Source organism: Passer montanus, unplaced genomic scaffold (assembly GCF_014805655.1).
Source record: "Passer montanus isolate IOZ18808 unplaced genomic scaffold, ASM1480565v1 scaffold19, whole genome shotgun sequence".
NCBI lineage: Eukaryota > Metazoa > Chordata > Aves > Passeriformes > Passeridae > Passer > Passer montanus.
This window is the reverse complement of record NW_024366480.1, coordinates 14,039,834-14,061,936: the sequence shown is the minus strand read 5'-3', so window position 1 is coordinate 14,061,936 and position 22,103 is coordinate 14,039,834. Positions and strand designations below refer to the sequence as shown.

Below are 22,103 nucleotides of genomic sequence, written 5' to 3'. Positions count from 1 at the left end.
AAAAGACAAGACTGCAAATATAGATGTTTATCATTTTCAGAGACAAGGCTGGTTTAGAAGAGCAAAGACTAGGAACAGTTCATTCCAAAATAGTCAACTCAGATTTGGGCCAGCCATTTAGAAACTTGCCGTCAACAGCTCTTTGATGATGATAAGAAGATAAATTCTAAAAGCAGGATTTAGAAAAAAGAGGTTCTATGTATTTTTAGATTGATACTTCAACCTAATTTCAAGTCACTTAAATTCAACACGTGCAATTTAGAGAGGTATCTGAATGATTTGTTCTTGTTCAGTGCATGTTGTTCTCATCATTTAGAACATTTCGTATCTTCAAAAAGTACATTTTGTCCTCTGCCACTCAAGCAAGTACACCAAACCCTAAGTTACAAAGAAAAGCAGATACAATGAATTGAATTATGCTTGTTTTTAATTGAAATGAAGTACAGTAAACAATTATATTTTTTCCTTCCCTTTCTCCACCCATATTTTTACACATACTCAAGATAAAGAATATAGCTTATTCCTTGCCTTCTAACAAGTCAGATACCATTTTTGTGTTTCCAAGGTACTATTTCAATTATCTTTTACATTCCAATATTACACAGATTTAATGCACCTATTCTTCACACCATCACCCATGACTCAGTGTCCAACCAATATGTTTCCAAATGAAACATAGATTAATCAGTGACTGTGGTGGATCCACCTGAACACGGTGGGAATTTAGGAAGTCCTTTATAGGACAACTTTTAGCCCAGAATGTGAACATATAATCTAGTGTTCTGCAAGGCTGATAACTGTTTTTTTGTTGTTATTTTATGTGAGACATCTTACACAAGTATGAGAGCTCTTCTTTTGCAAGCAACTGCAGTGTGGCATGACAAAGCAGGTGAAGTTAAGAACAGAACACTTGATAATACTGATTTTGGAAAGGACAGCTGAAAAGGATGGTTTTAGAGAAAAGTGCTTTTTCATGTAGAAAGAAATTGTGCATTATACTAAGACCATTTTAGAGCAAATATGAGCAGAGAGGTATGACAGTCCTCACTTACATCCAGTATGTTTACACTAGAGACATCTGAAGACCAATTCTATAAATCTTGGCAATAGAAGTAGACAATACGGAGAGAGTGGTTTTTGTCATCCACGTGCGGCCTGGTAGCTTGTTTAGAGATTTACTCAACACAGCTTTCAGAAAAAGAGAAAAAAATGGAAAATACACAGTTGTCATCTGCAGATTTTATTCTTCACTTCCATTGTTTGCATTATGATGTGAAACTAAAAATTTGTAAATCACGTTACGATAAGAAAGAAAGTATCAAAGTTGTAACCTCAAGAAGCAGATAAATAATGTAAGAGAATAGTATAGAGATGCGCTCTTACATAGTGAAAGTTAAAATTATTACAAGTTCTCTGGAATAGGTGCATTTTACATCAATGGTTTCATATAGTTCCTTAATGAAAAATCAGTTTATATCCATTTAATAGTAAACTTAATTGCAGAAGTACCTATCAAAGTGACTTGTGAAACTCCACGCTTTTTTCTAACCAACAAAACCTCATTTTTGCTAGCATATTATCTAATATTGGACTCTCTGGAAATGAAGAATGCAAACAAGTTTTAACATTAACATTTAAAAAGATGAAAACTTTAGTTACTGCATAGCTATAACCATTTGCAGTATTCAAAGACTGTCAAGTCAGTGACATTTAAGCCAGTCTTACAAACTGCAAAATGCTTCTCCATTGAAGCAAGTTATCCTACTTGGCACAGGGATGTATCAGTTTTCTACTCTTGGCAATTTAAAAACAAATATATTTTGGAGGATTGTATCTGCCCATGATCTACCTTGCTTACATGTGGTTTTGCCCAGTGATTCATGCAGCAACAAACAGAAATAGATTGTATGAACACTGCAGTCACTAAAGAGATGGTTTTTATTTTGATTCAGCCCAGTCCAGTCAGCCAGAAATGTAACAGATTCAGAATATAATACTTCATGTAGCAAAATAAAACAACACCACACCAATACAAATATTTCAGTCACCTGCTAAATATTACATAGAATTTATTTGCATATAGATTTTCCTGTGAATTAAGTGAAAATATCCGAAAAAGCTTGACAGCAAAGAGACTACTGACATATAAATATCATATGTGCTTGTTTGAAGAACATGGCAACAAATAGGCAGAATGTGAGCAAAACCTCTGCACGGAGTAAGCCTCTCACTCTCCCTACCAAAGAACAGGCAAGAAAGCTAATACAGCATAACAAAAAGCGGGAGACCTAATTAGAGACCTAATTTTAAGAGCAATGTAAAGAACCGACTTCACATCTTTTGCTTCCCTACTACAGCAAATGCTATATTGCCATGAATTCACATGGCAGTGAAAAGACAACATCTTCAAAATCAACTTCATGTTTAAATGCTGTTCTTCCTGCTCTGTCTTTTCTGGTGATAAATACTTGGAAATCAATGAGGAAACATCATTTGAAGTGAGCCATTCATCATGTACCGAAAAGGGTAAGTACCCCATAAATTGCAGTGATCCGTTTCCTATTAGAATCACACAACAGAAGGCAACAGCGTTTCCATTAGCAATTTTTATTACCTCTGTAGGTCGAGGATAAGGCTAGGAAATTGCTTATTTTTGTCAGCTATAAAGCAGTTGTTGGGTGGGGAAGGAAGAAAATTTTCAAGAGAATCAGAGTTATTAGTAAATCAAAGCGGAGGGGGAAGGGGAGATACAAAAAATACTGGCTGCACCAACTGCATGTCCTCGTACTTAGGAAATTTGTGGATTGGCTGTTCTCCTAAGTAATTTTAGTAAAATTTACTGTCAATAGAACCTTATTAAACTGTGTGTAGGCACAAAAAAAATTGCAGCAGCCTGCAACTGCTGCCTCATAAACAACACTTCTCTAAACCTAGAAAATGGACTCTATTTTAAATGTTCCTCTAAAGCCAGTGTTACAAAAAGGACAAAATAACAATTCAGACTTTAAAAGAGAGAACCAAATTTTATTAAATTAAGCACAGTATTTTTCTCTGTCCCTGTTTCATTCTCCATCCCATCCTGTGAAACACTCTACACTCTCTGCCCCGAAACCAGGCAGGATGAACACACTAGGGAGAAAAAAGAATTAAAAACTGTAGGTTTTGATGTGCCCCTTTACAACTGACAGTATGACTGCCCTCCCAAAATACCAGCCCTGAAAGAAGAATGAAGCTTTACAAATGAATAGGCTTTTCCTAGAGTTCAGGGAGTGGAGTTGGGAGGAGGAGAAAAGAAAGGAAGAAATAAATTAATTGAAAGAATACTTGAAAATAAAGCTAACTGTGTTTAACACAGAAATGCTTCTCAGATTCAATTTTATATACCAGCTAGAAATTACATTTTTAAGGCAATCTCACCCTAAATCCACAAAGTTTCAAAGTCCATACACTAAAACATCATCTAGTCTTGTGAAACAAATTGTAGGACAGCATCTTGTGTGTGCCTGAAAAGTTAAAAAACCCAGGCAAACAAACAGCCAATGATAATTATTAAATTTAAGGGATGGAAAACCACATTAAATCAAATAAAATTATTATACCTCTCCTGTGTCCCAAGATTTAGCATGAAAACCACTGGGAAACTCCTCTGACCTGCATTATACACTAAGACAGTCTGAAGGAACACCAAGTCACTTCTGTCTCCTTCCACAAGCAGAACACTGAATTGACATTGAATATGTCAACAGAATTCCTCACATCTCAAAAACTGTAAATCTGTATTTATTTATACAATTTTAAGCTTAATTCTCCCTGAGCTTCCACCTTACAGAAGGCAGTGCAAGCCACTTGATTTGTTTGAGCCAAAATCCCATGAAAATTCAGATTCAAATCCCACACTCACTCCATCCTGGCTACACTGGAGCCAGAGGTGCAGAACTCCAGTCCATGGAGTGTGCTAGTGGTGGTAAAAATATAGGTAGCTAGGTATGAGTTTTCCCCTCAGGAACAACTGGTATTACCTCACATGCCACCCACAGATGAGCCCATCCCACACTAATTGTTCAGCTACTTTATGTTGCCAGCAGCCAGGAATAAATGAGTGTTTATTACAGTCATGAAAATGAGGGGCTAGTTAGCCTTCCTAAGTGAGATTGGTTTCACCTACGTGAAACCTCACTAATTACTTTTTCTTCTTTCAACATTTCAGACCAGCTTGCACGCACACCTCCTTCTTTTCCTCAATGAAAAGTTAGTAATTCTAATTTTCTGAAACAGCCAAGCATATAATTGTAATAATTTGCGGCTTTAGCTGTTTCCCAGAGAACAGATTTTACTCTCCTAACAATGTTCTTAGGACCTTCTTCCTAAACCTTTGTAAAATCAGAGCTCAGAATGTGATTTCACCATAAAAGTATTTTTCTTCTGTCTGTGCCAGTGTACCTGTCATACCCAGGACAAAACCAGGCAACACAACACATTACAAACACATTTGTGGAACAGTCTCCATAAAGAGTGAAGCCTAGGCATCTGCAGTAAGTTAGGAAAAAACACTAAAGTGTGCTTTGACTGAACTTTTCTTAGGAAAGGAGTCCCCCACTGTGCTGCCCCGAATTCAGCCATACCATCAGAAAGTCATAGGTACATCTTTACAGAAGGTTTTCTCTGAGCTTGCCAAGTTTCCTAAAACTATGTATTATGCTGCAATTTCTACATCTAATCCCTGATCCTCCTTTCTGATACTCTGGGACTCATTCCCAACCATGCTGCTTCACCAGCCTCCTCTCTCAGCACTCCTGTGCTCTGCTGTGTTGTGGAGTCCAGGCTCTGCCTCAGCCCAGACTCTGGGCTTTGACTCTGGCACACCGGCCCTTCCCACGTTCCACATCACAGCCGGGCATCCACACCCCTGCCTTGCCCTCAAGATTAATGTGTTTGTACTTCTTTGGTCTCTGACCTTGGGTTTTCCTGACCCTGACTGTGACCTCCTTTCTATCCCAGCCGCAGCCTGACCCAAGAACGAAGCCAAACCCACCAGCGTCCTGGCTCCAGCAGCGTGTGATCAGACTGCTGTGAGTATCTGTGGGGATAATTAACCCCAACAGGGGAGGAGATGGGCAACCATTAGTTGATGGTCTGTTTTCAAGAAGACAAGCAGAAGTCAAGCAGCACTGCAAGTATTCTCACAGATCAGCAAGAACACGGTGGTGCTCACTGCTCCCATGTCTGCTTGTCCGCTGGGAGCAGCAAAGCTCTTTGGAGTTCCTCTCCCTGAGTCAGGTGCTTCATGTGGAACACCAGCAATAAGGAAAGACCCTGTCAGCAAAAAGATTTATGGTATTTACTGACAGTATGTATTTGGGTTGTGTGGAAAGGTTATGGTGGTGGAAGGGCACAAGGATAAGAAGCTGCTAGAAAGTTCCTGTGTCCAACAGAGCCAATGCCAGTGGAGTCCAAGACAGACATGCTGCAGAAGAATGCCGAGCCCATCAATGACCATGGTAGTGCCTCTGGCATAACAGAGCTAAGAAGGGGGAACTGCAGGTGGAAAGAAGGGTGAGAACATGCAAAAAAACTCTGCAGACACCCAAGTCACGGAAGAAGGGGAGAGAGGAGGTGCTCCAGGCTCAGGAACTGAGAACCCTCTGCAGCCCGTGCTCCTGCAGCCAAGGAAGGTCCATGGTGAAGCACAGATCCACCTGTAGCCCATGGAGGACCCAAAACCATGCTCAAAGGAGGCTATGACCCCTCCACACTGGAGCAGGCTCATGGCAGGACCTGTGGGCCCCCATGGAGAGAAGCCCAGGCTGGAGCAGATTTTCTGGAGGACCTGTGACCCCATAAAGGACACACGGTGGAAAAGTCTGTTCCTGAAGGACTGCACCCTGTGAAAAGGGAACCCTCTGGTGAAGAAGGGGAAGAGTGTGAGAAGTCCTCCCCTGAGGAGGGAGTGGCAGAGACAACATGTGATGACCTGATAGTGCTGCTGCAGAGGAGTAGGGAGAGAAATATCACAGAATATCACTTCTGAGTGGGAGGGACCCATAATATTGAGCCCAGGAACAGGGGAGGAGTGGAGGAAAGGTGTCTAAAGAATTGGATTTACTTCTTGTTATCCTATGCTGACTTCATTAGTAATAAACTAATTTCCCCAAGCCAAGTCTATTTGGATGGCAATGGGTGAATGATCTCTTCTTGTCCTTATCTCCACCTACAAGCCTTTTGCTATATTTTCTCTCCCTCATCCAGCTCAAGAAGGGAGTGATAGAGTGATTTTGATGGGCACCTAGCGTCCAGCCAGGGTCAACCCAAAACACAGCAGAAAAGTGACAAAAATTTTGATCCTTTTTCAGGTATTACAATGGATAAATTTTTGTGGAAACATATTATTCTGATATAACACTGCTCTCCCAGCTGTTTTTTCCATCTCCAGACCAGTCCCTTTCCCTAATCTGAATCCTGATTACTAGGCCACACTGCGCCAGTTCTTGTCATTTCATAGGGGTTTTATCCTACTCCTAAAGTTTTATCCCAGTACACCAACTCTCTCCCATCATCCCAAGACTCATTACAAACAACATTGCCTATTTTTATACGAATTTATCAGAAACATTTGGCTTCAGTACACCTTTTCCCCCTTCATCTCAGCAGTTCTCAGGTTCCCTGTCAACATATTCTCAGTGTTACTGCCTAGCTTTGCCTTCAACACCCCTTCACTTCCCTTTCTGATTCTCAAACACTTCCTCCTCATCCAGCCAATCTTGATTTCTTTAAACATGTGCTTTCCCTTTAGTTTCCAAGCCCTCAGAATCTGTTATGGCCAGTCCAATCTCCTTCTCAGTTTGTTCTACATCCTTCACTCCAAGACTCCCTATCTTTCTCAGCCTCCTTGTTTACTCCCCCCATGATGATTTCCTAAATCCAACCAGTAAAGTCATACAGTCACACACACAGGCACCCTTAAAATCCTCCTCAGCTTCAGTGTGTTATCTTCAGGAGGGTTGTAAGGACCAGGGGGAACAACTAAAGGTTGTACAGCTGCAGGCTGTAACAGAACCACAGGGGAGGTGGAATTTTAGCAGTGCAGCACTACCAAGTTTCTGAGCGTGAATAAACTAGAAGTTTTGGGTCTTAAATAGCTTTGGCTAGTTTCTGAAGTGACAGCAAAGACGTAAACTCAAGATTAAAACTGTTCCTGCCAAGTACAAAGTAATTAGCCAGCAAGGATTTAAAAAAAAAAAAAAGAAGCAATCAAGAACAATGTTTTCACAGTATATTTCCTTCTGCAAAAAAAGTAATCGCTTCAGCTGTGTGGCTGATGCCAAAAACTGCCAACAGCTGGACTAAGGGGACAGAGTAGTCTTCAACAGCTGCTCATCAACAAGCCAAAGTTTCAGACATATGACAGAAGTCTGGTAAAGCACTAGGATACTAAATTGTGTCACAGAAACCACTTGTAAATCTCAGCAGATTATAAATTTCACCTATAGTTACTTAAAACAATAAAATAATATAATTTGTCTAAAAGTATCTGCTGTTTCCTGTAATTTGTTTCTAAAAGTGACTCTTCCTTCACTGCCGGTTTTAACCTTGGCAAGACTTTTAACCTTCATTTTGCCACCACTAACCCCCAGCTCCCAAGGGGATGCAAACAAGAACTTTCATGCTTACACTCAACTGTTGCATTGATACATCTGGCTTTAGACCAACTTCTTTAACTTCAGACAAATTTCATATGGATTTGCTGTTACCAAACACAAAGTAATTGACTGCATAATTTCCAGCCTCTTTTGAGACCAAGATTCTTATCATAAAGCCAAACTCCTCTTTTTAGTAATGAACCAACAGTTTTGTAAACGAATAAAATTAAGTTCTAGCATCACATCAACCATACTCCTACCATACCTGCATCAGAAGGCCATAAATTCAGTCAAGGCTCAAACTACCCAGCTGTGTATTGATGAAATGTTCCTGTGTAAAGAGAAAAAAAAAAAAGCAAAAGATGACCTCCACGTTTAGTCTTGGCAACGAGGAAAATAAAGTCACAACAGCAAAAATTTCACAGGAAAAAAATTAGGTCATCTAATACCTCTTGTCTTCTCAGGCTATTAAGAAGGATACTTCCTAGTGCTGTGTCCACTCCAACTGTGACTCAACTTCCTGATGTCTGACCTGCCCTCTCTCAAAATACTAATCTAGTATTTGACTTCTCCAGAAATCACTCAGTGAAGTAACTGGAAAGTATGGCTTTCAAAGTAACAAATACTAGCCTTCATGTCTCCACTTCAGATTTTTAATCACTGTAAGGATAACTAAACACACTGCAGTGCAGACTTCCAGCATCCCACAGATGATGGTCACTGCATTACAGAGGAATTAATTCAGAATCTATTTTAAGCTCATGGACACTCAGTTTTGAACATCTGAGCTGGGAAAGAGAAGATACAACCTATGGCCATTTGTCCTACTCTGCAATTCCCTCCAAACACATTCTGTCTGTTAGAAAACCAAAACTATTCATTTACATATTTTCAGCCATAGGTAAGTAAAGAGCTTTATTTTTTTAAGCCAACATCCTGGGCTTAGCTCGGAGATGTCAATATTCAAATTTGTTTAAAAAACTTATTTTTTAAAAGTACACTGCAGTCACCACTTACAATCTGTAAGTGCAAAACCACCAATTTTTTTTCCTCCATTAAAGTTTAAACTAGAGGTTAGAAGAAAAAGAAAGCTATCTCAAAATCACAAAATATGTTTCAAGAAGTTGATTCTCTTTTCTTTTTTAAATATGACAACAATATTACTAATCAAGTAGTACCTCACAGAAAAATAAACCTGGTGAACCAGTTGCTCTTGTTTTTTATGGGAATATGAAGGAAAACTATCTAAGGCTAAACTCACTTAAATTGGAACAGAAGCCAGGCATTTGCTTTGATTCCATCACCCCTCACAAAGCAGGAAAGATAAGTCAATAAACTGACCCTTTAAGAACTGTCTAGTTCGGTAATTGTCATTGGTATCCAGTTGGCATTAAAAAAAAGTAGTCATGATCATGACCTTTGCATTTCTGCAAACATTAGCCATTGTCAGGAGGAAGAGCCCTTTGGCCTCATAATTCACATGCTGTTAGCAACCAGCAAGAACACAGCGTGTGTCAGTTACTAAATAATGTAAGAAAAATACGATGTCACACTCATACCCCACTGCTCCTGTGCACAACCATGAGCATTGAACTAACCTGTATTACACTCAAAACTTTAGAAAGATGAACATTAATCTGTTTTTTATATTCATGCGACTTTTTCAACTACATTATTACTACTTTGTGGTAAGATGAAGGATTCTTTGGCTTTTTTGTATTATTTCTAATTATTTCGTACTATTTGTGTTTGCCTGGCTTCCAAGAGAAACATGGCTCACATTACATGTTTTCTGTCAACCACCTCTTAAACCCACAATTCCATGCAAATGAAACAGAGGAACAGAGCTCTGAAAAATATTTTAGCTTCTCAATATTCATGAGGAAACTTAGCCACTTAGGCAGGACATTTGACTGTGTAATGGTAGCACAACAGGAAGCCATTGGAAGAGCTGATCCTAACCACATCCTAAATACAGGCAACACTTTAAATCAGAGTTTATCAACAAAGAAAGAGACAAATCTTTAGGAAACTAGCTTCTCTAGTACTGGCACCCCTGGAATTTATTTTATTACCTATCAAACCAACATGGTGCACACAAGGCACATGTATGCTGCTTTCATCTGGCTCACTGCCTGCAGAAAATGCACTGTGAGCATAGGGCAGACCTGGAACACTTTCTGCAGTCCACCTCGCCCAACACGGTGACCCACACTAATCAAAGAAGGACAATGGAGTGGTCAGATCGACCTAAAAAGCAGACATGGGGCTGCTTTCCCTAGAGGCCAACAGCAGATACTCAGAGAAGAACATAAACTCTGTGATATTCCTGCAGTCATAAGTATCTGAAATATTCTCCCAACCTCCACTGATGTGCAGCTCAAGGCTCATTTAAGAGGAACCATACATTTATCCAGCTGCTTTAGAAAGCACCATGCCTGGGACCTAAGAAAGGAGTGTGATAACCTACCTCACACTGGTAATTATCACCTTTTGTTTGCATTCAGCACAGCCCCTGCTAATTCCATTTGATGCTCCTCAGCTCTTTTCCTCCAGAAGACACGAACAGCTCTCACCTTCTGCCCCACAGTATTTTATGGACCTCAGCTGTCTGACTTGGAGGGCTGAAGTCTAGTCAGTGTAGCTGTTCCTTACATAGTAGTAGTTGTTCTACACTTGGCTCAACCTTACTTCTTTCTCTGTATTTTTTCAAATCTCAATATGTTATCACTGAAGCAAGAGGAAGGAGACAAATTGCACATGATCTTCAAGATGTAGGTATCCCAAAGATGCATGTGCATGGCAGAATAATTTTTTGCTTTGGTTTCCTTTTTTTATCCCATTAATGCCTCAACATTTGCTTTTCTTTGTCTTTTCCCCCCTACCATTACAGACCATTAACCTAGCACATTAATGGCATTTTTTTCTGGGCAGTAGCCCATTCAGAGCATCTATACAAAACTGACACACATCCATGCACTTTCTAAGATATATACTGAGATATTTCCAAAAGAGAACATTGTATATTCCCTGAACTGCTATTCCAGTACATGACCAGGATGGAAAAGTGTTAGGACAACTGGAATTCAGCTCTATCCTTCCTCTTGTGTTATTACAGTATGATTGATTGTTACAGTGGTTTGCAGTGAGAAGGAAGATATTGCATGTGAAAGAGAGATAATAAACCATAGGCCAACTTAAACAGACTAGGAATTCTGTACATGGCAGCTGAACAGCCCAAGAACACAACCAAGCCTCTTTGTCAACTCGTTCTGAAATTTCATACAAACCTGGGCTGTGTTCAACTATAACAAGTGTGTACTATATAATAGGTTTCATTAGAGAAATTTCAGTACAAAAGAGGATTAAATCATCACTGTGTGAAAACCAAAAGATAAGGTGGATTTCTTCTCTCTCCTCTCCTGCAGGCTGGCAAGGATCAGTGAAATTAAACACTGCCCAAGGCAATTGTTAAAAGCAGTTTGGCCATTAAAGTCATGTCATCTGGTGACCCAACTGACCTACATTAAACCCAGGCTAAAGGGCAATGTCATCTTTCTTTTCCTATAGATAGCATGACTTTGCATCTTCAGCACAGATGGAAGACAACCCCCTTGGCCTTCTGGTTTCCACTGGTTTCCTTGCTGCAAACCAAAGTTAGTTGCAACTGATCTTTTGTACTCATTTGGCCTTAGGAGTAGTTTTGTTTTGTGAAACAGAGCGAAAACCACCGAATTTCCTCCTATAAGGTTATTCAGCTAATACCTATTTAACCAGAACTCCATACACTTAATGAAGAAAAAGATTAATAGGCTGATGCAAATATTACAAAGATTGTCTATTTAATTTTCACTGGATACATTCAGTTTAGATAGTCTGAATAAATGAGATGTGATAATAAATTTTCTATTATAACATTAAGTGTCAGACGAAGAGGTTACTCAGCGAATAATTTACTTTAGCTCTCGTGCATGACCAACAGCTTTTCCACACAGATTTGAGAGCTGCCATGTCAAAAAATGGGACATTCTTTAAGAATTTTGTGTGGAAATTCCACAAAGTCAGTTTATAGGAAAAAGAGAGGATGAGAAAAGAATAGGCTTGTACTGCTTTTCATCAGTCTCTCTTTTATGCAGTTATTGAGGAGAACCCCCACAACATATTCAGTCAATGTTTCTTATATAGCAAATATAGCAAATGGTGTTCAGCACAGGCTGCTTGAAGAAGATATAAAGTAGTTAAATCTTGCAGCCTTAAAAGAGTTCTTGAATTATTTCTGTGTTCAGTTCTCCCAGAGAAAACCACTTCATCAAAACCCAAAGAATATTCTTACATTTCATTCCATCTCTCTTCAATGTGGGCTTCAAGATACAATACTTTTTATATTGCAAGAATTTTCTCTGCCAACACAAGACACTTTGAAGACCTTCCAGTGTGCCAGAAATTAAAATTATAGCTTGATCCTGCAATGTCTGTGCCTCTTCAGCAGCCATCATTGTCAATGGGAATAAACTGGTAGGCTGACTAATGGCTCAGGAGAAAAAAATTGCATCTGCCGCAGATAATGCAAATTTATAACTCATTTATGGGTTATAAATACTATGCAATTAGTCTAGAAATTATATGTCTACTAAAGCATTAAGTTGTTTTTATCCACAAAGAATAAAAGTCATTCCCTTGTTTGAGTCAGGAGCACACTAAACATTCCAGCAACTAATTCATCTTGTTGGTTTTAACCACACTTTCAGTCTTCAAAATCTTTTAGGACAACTGCAGAAACCCATGCCATCTGTAAGAATGCAAACAGCTAAGTCAACTCAGAGTTTAAATTCAATTTGCTTTTAACAGCCAAACCATACAGAAAAAGAAACTCCTTCTGTTTTCTCTGGTGCTCAGCCACAGTTGGTTCTTACTGAGGTAAATACCCTTTTCCTCACTGAAGGGTAATAACTTACTGTTGAAAGATCTAGAGGTAAGTAATAAGTAAATTACTCTGGCTGCTATTTAGAAATAAGGGCATTCAAACATCTTCCATTAAAAAAACCCCAAACCAAACAAAACTAAAAAAAAACCAACAACAGGCGCAATGCTTAAAAAAATAAATATTAAATCAAGGTTACCAAACTCTGATCTCAAATTCACTGTCAAGACTGGCACTCCTACTTATGAAGCACCCAGTAGAATCTCCTAGAATCTAATCAGTGACCAGCACATTGGAGGGAAGAACATGTACCTAATCACTCACTTAAGTTTAATTTTCATATAATTTTATTAACATCTTTCAGTTTGTCTGAAATAATAATTTTGATGAAAAGGAACCTATCCAACAGAAACCATTCTTAAGATTATCATGAAAGAGAAGTTTTCAACAGAAAATAAAAGTGGAATCTAAATAGTTGACCAAAAAGGGATCAAAATCATGCTTAAAAAAAAATAAAATTAAAAAAAAAAAAAAAAAAAGAGGTAGCACTGATGAAAAAAAATGGGTTGAAAACCATGTTTTTATGCAAGACTTGGTCCTGCCTTTTGGATGGGGGAGCAAAAGAAGGAAGGAGTGGGGTTGATTTTCATTAGCAAAGTGGAAGGCTCCTTTGAGGCCCATACAAATGGTTTTAAATTATATTTGGTCAGATTTGGAATGCCAAAGCATGAACAAAGCACCCTGATATCCTCCCTGCTCACTAAAGTAAAGACCCCCTCCAAACTACTCTGAAATGCTCCATATATGAGAGATGGGTGGATGTTCATCCCTGTTCCAGTAGGGAAAGAAGATACTTATTATAGGATGGAAAAATTCTGCCAGAGGGTGCTACAGCCTCCTGCCACATTAGTTTTCAATGATTATCCCAAGTTCGGCAAAAAGCAGTATGACTTTTCTATTTTATTTATTTTTAAAAACACAAGTTGTCATGGACCCTTCTGCATTCAGGTCTGTTCTTAAAAACCTTACACTTCAGAGACTTTTTTTTTTCCAGCTAAGGAATTTACAAGCCCTCCTAGTAAGCTTACAACTGACACACGTAGAATACTGATAGCTTTGAATCTCAAAAGCTTTGCAAAGCACTAATAATAAATTTGATTTCCCCTCTTGTTCAACAACTTTCAAAAAAATCAAAGAAGTGCTGAAAGTACAACAGCAGGTTTAAACAAGTTTAAAAGACCCCATAAAAACAAAAAAAACCCAAACAATTGCATTTATATATAAATAATACATAATAATAATGTAATACTACATAATTTTTTTGAGTTGCACACCTTATTTCTCTTATGCATTACACATATTTTTAAGTGAGATGGAAGGAAGATGACCTTTCCTTCAGCAGTCTCACAAAAGTATACCTATTTTCATACATACATATACGTTCATTCATTCAGCTTTTTGTATGTACCAGAAAAATTTAAATCTTATCATATAAAAAAAAAATTAAATCTTGTCATGGCTTATTGTAAAGCTAAATGTTAACAGCCATTTTGATGTCAAATCACACTTTTGTCCAGGGCAATGTAACAACCACAAGTACAAAACTATTAAGGAAATGACCTAATCAAATTAAAGGCTTCCCTACAAACACTTTAAAATGATAACTTGTGAGAGCTGCGTGCCAAGCACCTTCTGTCCTTGGTTGCAGGGACTAATTCAGTCTGCATTCAGCTTCACCCCTCTGGCGTCAGCCACCCATCTGTCACCTCCCTTTTTCTGGGGTAATCTGCTCTGTACTTATCTGAACACTAGACTCCTAAGTCTTGTCTGCCTCAAGAAAGTTACCTCTTGCTGATATTGGGGGTACAGATGGTTGAGACCAGGCATATGCCTGGCTGAGCACAAACCACCGCCAGAAGCATCTGCAAAACCATAATAAAATGGTGCTCAACAGGGCCCACCACCACTTATGCTTCCAAAGAAACTATATTTAGCTGCAAATAAGCAGCAATAAAGTTGTTTCATATAACCCACCTTTATTAAAAAAAGTGGTCTAAGGGCATACTCTGAGTCTTGCCCAGATGGAGACAGCATGGACACTGCTGGTGATTCACTTCAGCAGCACAGGCATCTCACCCACTGCATGGGTTTGTCCAATAAAGGGCTCTTGAGTCTATGGCAAAAGACTCATTTCAAGGACACTCAGGGAGAACAGTACCTGTATTTCCCCTGTCTAGCAGGATTCTTCTCAATTAGAAACATTTTATTTCTGTCAGGCAAAGTGGAATTTTTATGTACCATACCTCAGCTGCATAGCACAAATTATCATGACGTAAAGACTTCACTATTTTCACTATTTTTGTTTAAAAAAAATAACACAGAAGCTAAATATTTTTGCTGCAGCAGTGCACTAATTTGCAATAAGTCAGCAGGTACTAAATTAATTTAAATATCGTATTCTTGGAGATACACTTACAAGCCTGACCGTCTCATCTATAATCCATTTTTACAGTGAAGATGTGAACAAGCATATTTCTGCTTGATCTAAATGGACAGAGAAGCATCAATAAAGTGTGCTCCAAGTACAAGTGCCTTTTTCTTTGTTAGAAAAAAAGCAATTTATTTTTTTCCCAGCTGCTTAATTTTTCAAGTATGATTTCACAGATGCAGTAGATAACACAGCTTACAAGATCCGGGTCACTCTCTCAGATGTACTGTAAGTAGAGTGACAATACCCTGACATAAACACAAACTTCAGTTTCTTCACAGTTCTGTAGTCAAAAAAGGCACTAAGTCACATCTGGTACTCCTCACATCTGTATTTGGAGTTCTGTAATTAACATGCTATAAAAAAGCCACAAAAGCATTTTCCTCTCCCTAAAATCCCTACACTAAACCAGTGTGACATTTTGTGCGTAGCTTCTGAGATGTAGCACTGAAAATTTACACAAGGGAAGGTAATTGATTCATTACATCTATTTCTACTATATTTCTTTTGGTATTTTTTTGGTTGCCATTTCAAAAGGCATTGTTTAAATTGCCCTAATCTGCAAACAGCAACAATAAGTGTAGCAAATACTTGACAATGAAGATGTAAAGCCTCTAAAAACCTGTTACCTTAGTAACCATGGGAATGCAGGAGAATAAGAATACACACAGTGTCAGGACATCATTTTGGATTCCACAGGGTTTGGGTTGAAATACAGTCAGCTTTCATTAGCTTTTTGTTTTTCCCAGTAGGTCCTTGGACTTTGAAACAAAACCTGAATGACAGCTATGAGCAATTCCAGCCTCACTCCTCATCAGCCACACCAAACAAAACAGCTCTTCACTGTGAACCCCCCTCCTTTGCAACCAACAGGACTCGAAACAAACATTATTTATGCTGCTGACCCCTCTGGATATCACTAATAAATTGCATTCCAAAAAGAAGAGTAAAATGAAGACTCACTTCCATGGTACTTAGATAATTCACTTTAAACAAATGTACTGCAAGAAAAAAAAAAAAAAACAAAACCCAAAAAAAAAGTCACCATATCCTCCCAGGGTATTTCTGTAAGCCCACAGTTTATTACAGGCTTTACAGAGTATGTTAATTCAACACCAACACTGAGAAGAATTTAGCTGCTCATTTAAGTAACATTTTATTTCCATTTTACTTATGAAGGGGGAGAAGAAAATTAAGAAGATAAAGAATTGAGATCAATGCCCCTACCCCCACCAATGTTTGTTGGGAAGCTTGCGGTCAAGACTGAACAGAACAAAGATCTCCCGGCTGCTGGCTTTAGCTGGTTAATTTTAGTTCAGTCCCCTTACTCCTTGCCACTCTCTAGTCACTTACGCAAACAATCTGAAAAAACCTCGAGGCAAAACCACTGGAAAAATGAGCAAGAAATTCAACCTCATGAGAACAAGAGTGGGGAAAGAATGAACATATCTTTGCTCAGCTAAGGAAAAAAAAAAAAGTAGAAGTATTGGTCTACATAGTCATCATGTGATGACAAAAATCCTTAGGTCAAAAAGCCTGGAGAACTACTGTCTCTGAACAGTAGTTCAGAGACACTGGCCTTGCCCTGCTTTACATTGGTTCACTTCTTTTTCAACTGATAAGGTATTTCTTTTCCATTCACAGAAACTGCCATTCCAGGATAACAGAGACACACGTAAGAGTTACATCCTCCATTTATTTGCAGTCTTCTGTAGTCCTTTATCCACATGTGTAAAGCAGTACCAGACAGAGGCAACACTTGTTTAAATGCAATAGTCCAGATTCTCTGGTTTTACACTGCATCATATGAAATGTCTGGATCATATTAAACATTATTAGTAAACACCAAAGTTATACTTTCAAAGCATTGATCACAAAGCAAAGCTGAAGTGTATCTCAGGCAACTGCAAGTTACAACTTAAATCAAAAATAAAATCTAGATTAAATCAAATCAGTTATTATGTATGGAGGAAAACTTTCTGATCCACTCACATGTGTTTTAGATATATATGTGAGTGGCTATTCCCCACTTCTGAGTGGGAAATGGGCTCATCTCCACAAAGGAAAGCACACTCACATGAACATTGAGCCAGCAGGTTACAAAAGAGTACATTTTAGTCAGAAATATGCAGAAGGTAGGTTTTGAGACATTAGCTTAGGCCTCAGAACATTAAGCAAAGATTAGAGGATGAGCACAGCCCAATATGCCCAAGGCCTGGAGCTCTTTTAAAGGCGAGTGTTCACCTAAGCAGTAACTTCTAACACAGAACAGGGCCGTGGTACTCTAGGAAGTAATCGGCCATGTAACTCTATTGAAGAACATGGGGTTTTTCCTTTCCGAAGTTAAGTTTCAATTTTGTAATTTCAGAAAGCTATTTTCTGGAAACAAAAGGCTCTCGAAAAGCCTTTTCTTTGTTGCTTCCTCCCTGACGAGTCTGTCAGTGGTGCTGACAGCCATGCCTTCCTAGAAGGGAAGCCTGGCACTTGCACTTTTGATGCACATGGTTTTGGAATTGGGGATTTTGGCTGGGGTCACATCATTCTTATTCTTACAGCATAAAGTCATTGCCACAGTGCCCAAACTCTGTCCTGCAAACCACAAATAGGCCTTTTTGTCACAAGAGAGAAAGATTTCTCAAACTCGTATTAAGGGTGTCACTGCTGTCAGTTCTGTAAATGGCTGCTGAGTCAGAACTGTAATAGGGACATTGACATGACAATGGCATAATACCTGAGGCACATACAATGAACTCACCGAGCATGGAGAAGAAGCTCATCATGACCCTACCTCTGTGCTCCCCCTCCCAAATAAAACTGCTGCCAAACACCCTGACACTGAATAGTGGCTCTTCAGACTCTGGTTGACTGCATTCAGATGGGAAAAAAAAATGTACATAAATAATTCCATCCTTGCAAAAGCAAGATGAGAAGGTGAATGCAAGCAGATGCCAGTCTTCTACCAACTTCCCTTTCTAGAATTACTGTCTGTAGGGTAAGCTACAGGTGCTGCTGCCTGACTGGCAGATCTGGAGATGCTCTTATCTGGGAACAAAGGGCACATCAGAACCGTTCTAAGGGGAGAAGCGCAGTACAAGCCAGGCAAAGAAAGCACAGAGACAAGTGTAGGACTGTATTCTAACTGCTGTGTCATCTGCACAGGTCATGGACTCAGCTGCTTGCCCCAGATGCCGGAAGAACTGGACTTTTTGTCAGTTCCCTACAATTTGAGTCATACAGCTTAGTAATGCTCTTTTAAGAGTTCCAAGAAAATCTGGATAAGAACAACCACTCATCATCTTCTCTAGGTCAGACAAAAAATGTATTCCAAGTACTAGAGCAGGGCTTCATTTTTCATTTATTCAAAGCCTGAAATAAAATTTCCAGGGTTTTTTTTTCTCTTCATGAAAATAACTCCGCAGGAAGAAACAAAATTTCATCAGTTCTTAAAACAGTTCAGAACAGTTCCTTCACTGCCAAGATTAAAACCTCAGATCAACATTCACCTAGTTGGCACCAGTTCTACAAATGATTTTTTTGATCTCAGTATAATTTCAAGACAGACTGAAAATGCCCAAAAGGCATGTTGGTGGTACCTATCACTTTCTAACAAAAAAAAACCTGCAAAAACAAGCAAACAAACAAAACCAAAAAGCAGCAAATACACAGGTTCAATTCATTTTACACCTGTCCAGTGTAAAATCCAAAAGTAGGATTTCTCAACCTAAAATAGAATGTATGTTTAAAAACACTTTACAGTACATTTGGCACTAGCGGTTTGTGAAAAAATAAAATAAATCTACTCAGTACTGATCACTTCCACTCCATTGTGTTACACTGCACCAGTCAAGCTTGGCATGCCACTCAGTGGGTAAACTGGATCAAGGAATTCATCCAGCTGAAAAGTAACCTGGAGAACTACAGTGTTTTTCAAGTGGATCAGTTATTTTGCCAGATCCCAGCAAGCTCCAAACAAACAGCAGCAAAATAGGGGGAAAGGCTGAGACTGGGGTGAGGAAATGGGCAACCAACGAGGAGCCAAGAGCTGATGGATCACAAGCCACAGGCTCATTCACATGGTTTGATATGAACCTTCCTCACTGAAACAAATCACAGATGCAACTTTCTTTTGAAAGGATGGAAATCTCACAAGTATCCCTTGACCCAACAATCACTAAATCACCGTTCAGTAGGCATATTGCCATTGGCTTCCAAAAGAGCTGAATCCACACGCATCCAGGACCATGCTGAAAGCTGCAGGCAACAGGCCTCCTACCTATGGAAAGCAATCTGGAAAGCACATGGGAAAAATAGAAGAGAAAGGGAAATGAACTTTTCTAACACCTCCTCTAACACTGTGAAGTGACCTTTGGGAATTAGCTCCAAATTTCATCTACTGAGTGACAAGTAGGCTAAACTCAAATAAGCAAAGACCTGTAAGATGCCAAGACATTTTTATTGACAGTCTTTCCTTCTCACCCTCCTCTGTAACACAACATCATGGAAATACTCCAGGAAAGAGGTTCAATGACTGAAGAACATAACAGCGACTATCATTTTCCTACTGCATTGGGGCACTTCACTGGTTTTTTTGCATATATTACCTGTCTCTTTGTGTCACACATGCCTTAATTTGCCTTCAGCAGATACCTGGAACTATGAAATGCTTCTCTGAAAAATTCAGGGCAGGGAAGAAAACGGCATTGGAATGCTTTTAAATAATCACAGCTACAGAGGACACACATATTGGCATATGCATGGGCCTTGTACCCTGCATGCATAAAACTAAAGGAAAAACACGGGCTTCTGCAATATAAATAAAACAGATGATTTAAAAATAACTCGGGTTCAAATCCATCCAGCACATTACTACTAAGCAAACATCAGGAGGCAGTCAAACAGAGAATGATTTTCTGACAATTAAGCAAGAACAATAGCAAATATTCCATTTGCAATCAAGAATATGGGTTTTGTTTTCACAGAAACAGTGGGGATTTCTTCAATAGTGACTTCAATTAACTTCTGCTCCCCCCCACTGACAAAAGGCTTAATGGACCCAAAACCATGGCTTCTTTTCCCCAACAATTTCAGAGTGAAAAAACAGCTTATTACGTCTTCTCTAATAATGTTTCAATTGCATTTATTACATTTGCTTACTGTACTGTAGGCATTCCCAAAGAGCTAAAAATCTAAAACCCAAAACCACAACCCAGATAAATAAATCCCAGTAAAACCAGTCAGTAACCTCCCAAAAAACAAAATCCCTTAAACATTAAAAAAATTATTAAAATTAATAGATCTGTTTTGTGGTTGCCACAAGGCAACCTGCTGATTCAGGGCAATGTCACCAACAGTATTCTTATCTGTAAAGGGTAAGAATCAATTGTTTGACAGAAACAAAGGAGAGCTCAACAGGAAATCAACCAGCTTGGGACAGATGGTCACTGAATCAAGTTTCACCCCTCCCCTCTCCAAAAATAGGCTTAAGAGGCATTTTCTGTTACCAAGCAACAGCCCAAAGGAAGGCATAAATCTTTTCCTACGTGTTATTCCCCTCCTCCCCGACACACATACATTTCAATCTACTAGGGCGGTGTGTTTGTGGGTTTGTTTATTTTCCACATATCAGGTAGGAGGGTTTATTCTGAGCAAGGACAATGCCTTCCTGCATGCCCAGTAGCCACGTTTCCTTTTTCTCAAGGCAAGAAGGAGGTTAACTGTATCCATGCTATGAGAACTACCATGAAGACGGGTTACAAGCAGGGATCCAATGCTAGTTAGTAACCCCTCCTTGTTCCGCCAAGGTGACCTGAGAATTTACTCCCTAAAGAGGGGAGCTCCCAATCTCTATTTTATATGAAACAAAGATGACCACCACACCCTGAAAAAAGGTCACCACTTTTTAAAAACTCATCAAAAAATCCTGTACCTGCTTTAACCCATGAAAATCCATAAAATTTAATTCTCAAAAAGCACCATGATATCTTTAATACAACACGTGGACCAGCGAGCTTTTAAATAATTTGAGTTTTAGGAGCATTAATTCTCTAGTACATCAAAAACCCTAAGTGAGAATTGGGGTATGGGATGAGTAGGAAAGGATAATCAAAATTTACTATTCTGGTGAGGCAGTAGAGGAAAGAAGGGCTGGAGTGGGGGTGGGATGGAGGGGAGAAAGAGACCCGAAGAGGCTGTTTGCAGAGATCAGGGAGTAGGGGGAGGGGAGCAGAGCCCGGGGGTGAAGGACAGCGCCTCTGAAATTCAGATTAGCATCCAGGGAACAAACCGGTTTGTTTGACCCCCCCAGTCATACCAAGCGGGAACAGACCGGCAGCCAGCAAAAATAGATGGGAGTTAAATTTAGCTACACAAAGAGTAATCTGTGATAAATTAAAAAAAAAAAAAAAAAAAGGTTTACGATTACAACCCCCACAGAAATTAATTAAATGGGGAAGAAAAAGTCTCACTTCAGCAACAAACTGGGTAATCATCCTTTAAAAGCACAGAGCCTGGATTACTGCTGACACATACTTAGACTACTAAAACATATGGCCAATAAAAAAAAAAAAAAAAATAGGGGGAGGTGGGGGGAGGGGAAAGGTTGTGACAGCATGTGGTCTGCAAGAGCTTTATTTACTCCCTCCTCAACTACTGCTTGCTTTAGCCAGCTGAAGACTTCTGCAAGACACAGCTATTTTCACTGGGTATTTTGTGTACTCCTTTGACACCAAGGCAGATACTGGCTGCCACCACCATGGTGGGTAAACACGGGCCGTGGGCTGCTTCACTGACCAAAGGCCTTGGACTTTCGAATCCATTTCACCATCAAGTCACCTCAGTGGAGACGCTGCCCCGGCTTTCTGCACACGGCAAAGAGTTTTCACAGGCAAACCAGAGATTGTGATGTCTAAATTCAATTAATCAAAATTAAGTTAATTGCAATTAAACAGAAGGTTTGAACACAAAAGCCAAATAGCTGCTTGTATGTATGCCAGGAACACCATTTGTTCTTTGAGGTCTAAAGCTTTCTGACAGAAGCATGAAGCTTAGCAGCCCAAGG

The 22,103-nt window shown here is 39.3% G+C and overlaps 1 protein-coding gene across 1 annotated transcript in view; it reads right to left on the bottom strand.

The window, feature by feature from the left end:
- Positions 1-22,103, bottom strand: part of LOC120500725 (GREB1-like protein) — a gene marked incomplete at its 3' end in the record, with an annotated part of 117,277 nt that overhangs the window by 81,969 nt on the left and 13,205 nt on the right. Inside the window, exon 2 of the mRNA XM_039705970.1 lies at positions 7,903-7,968. The remainder of the gene's footprint in view (positions 1-7,902; positions 7,969-22,103) is intronic.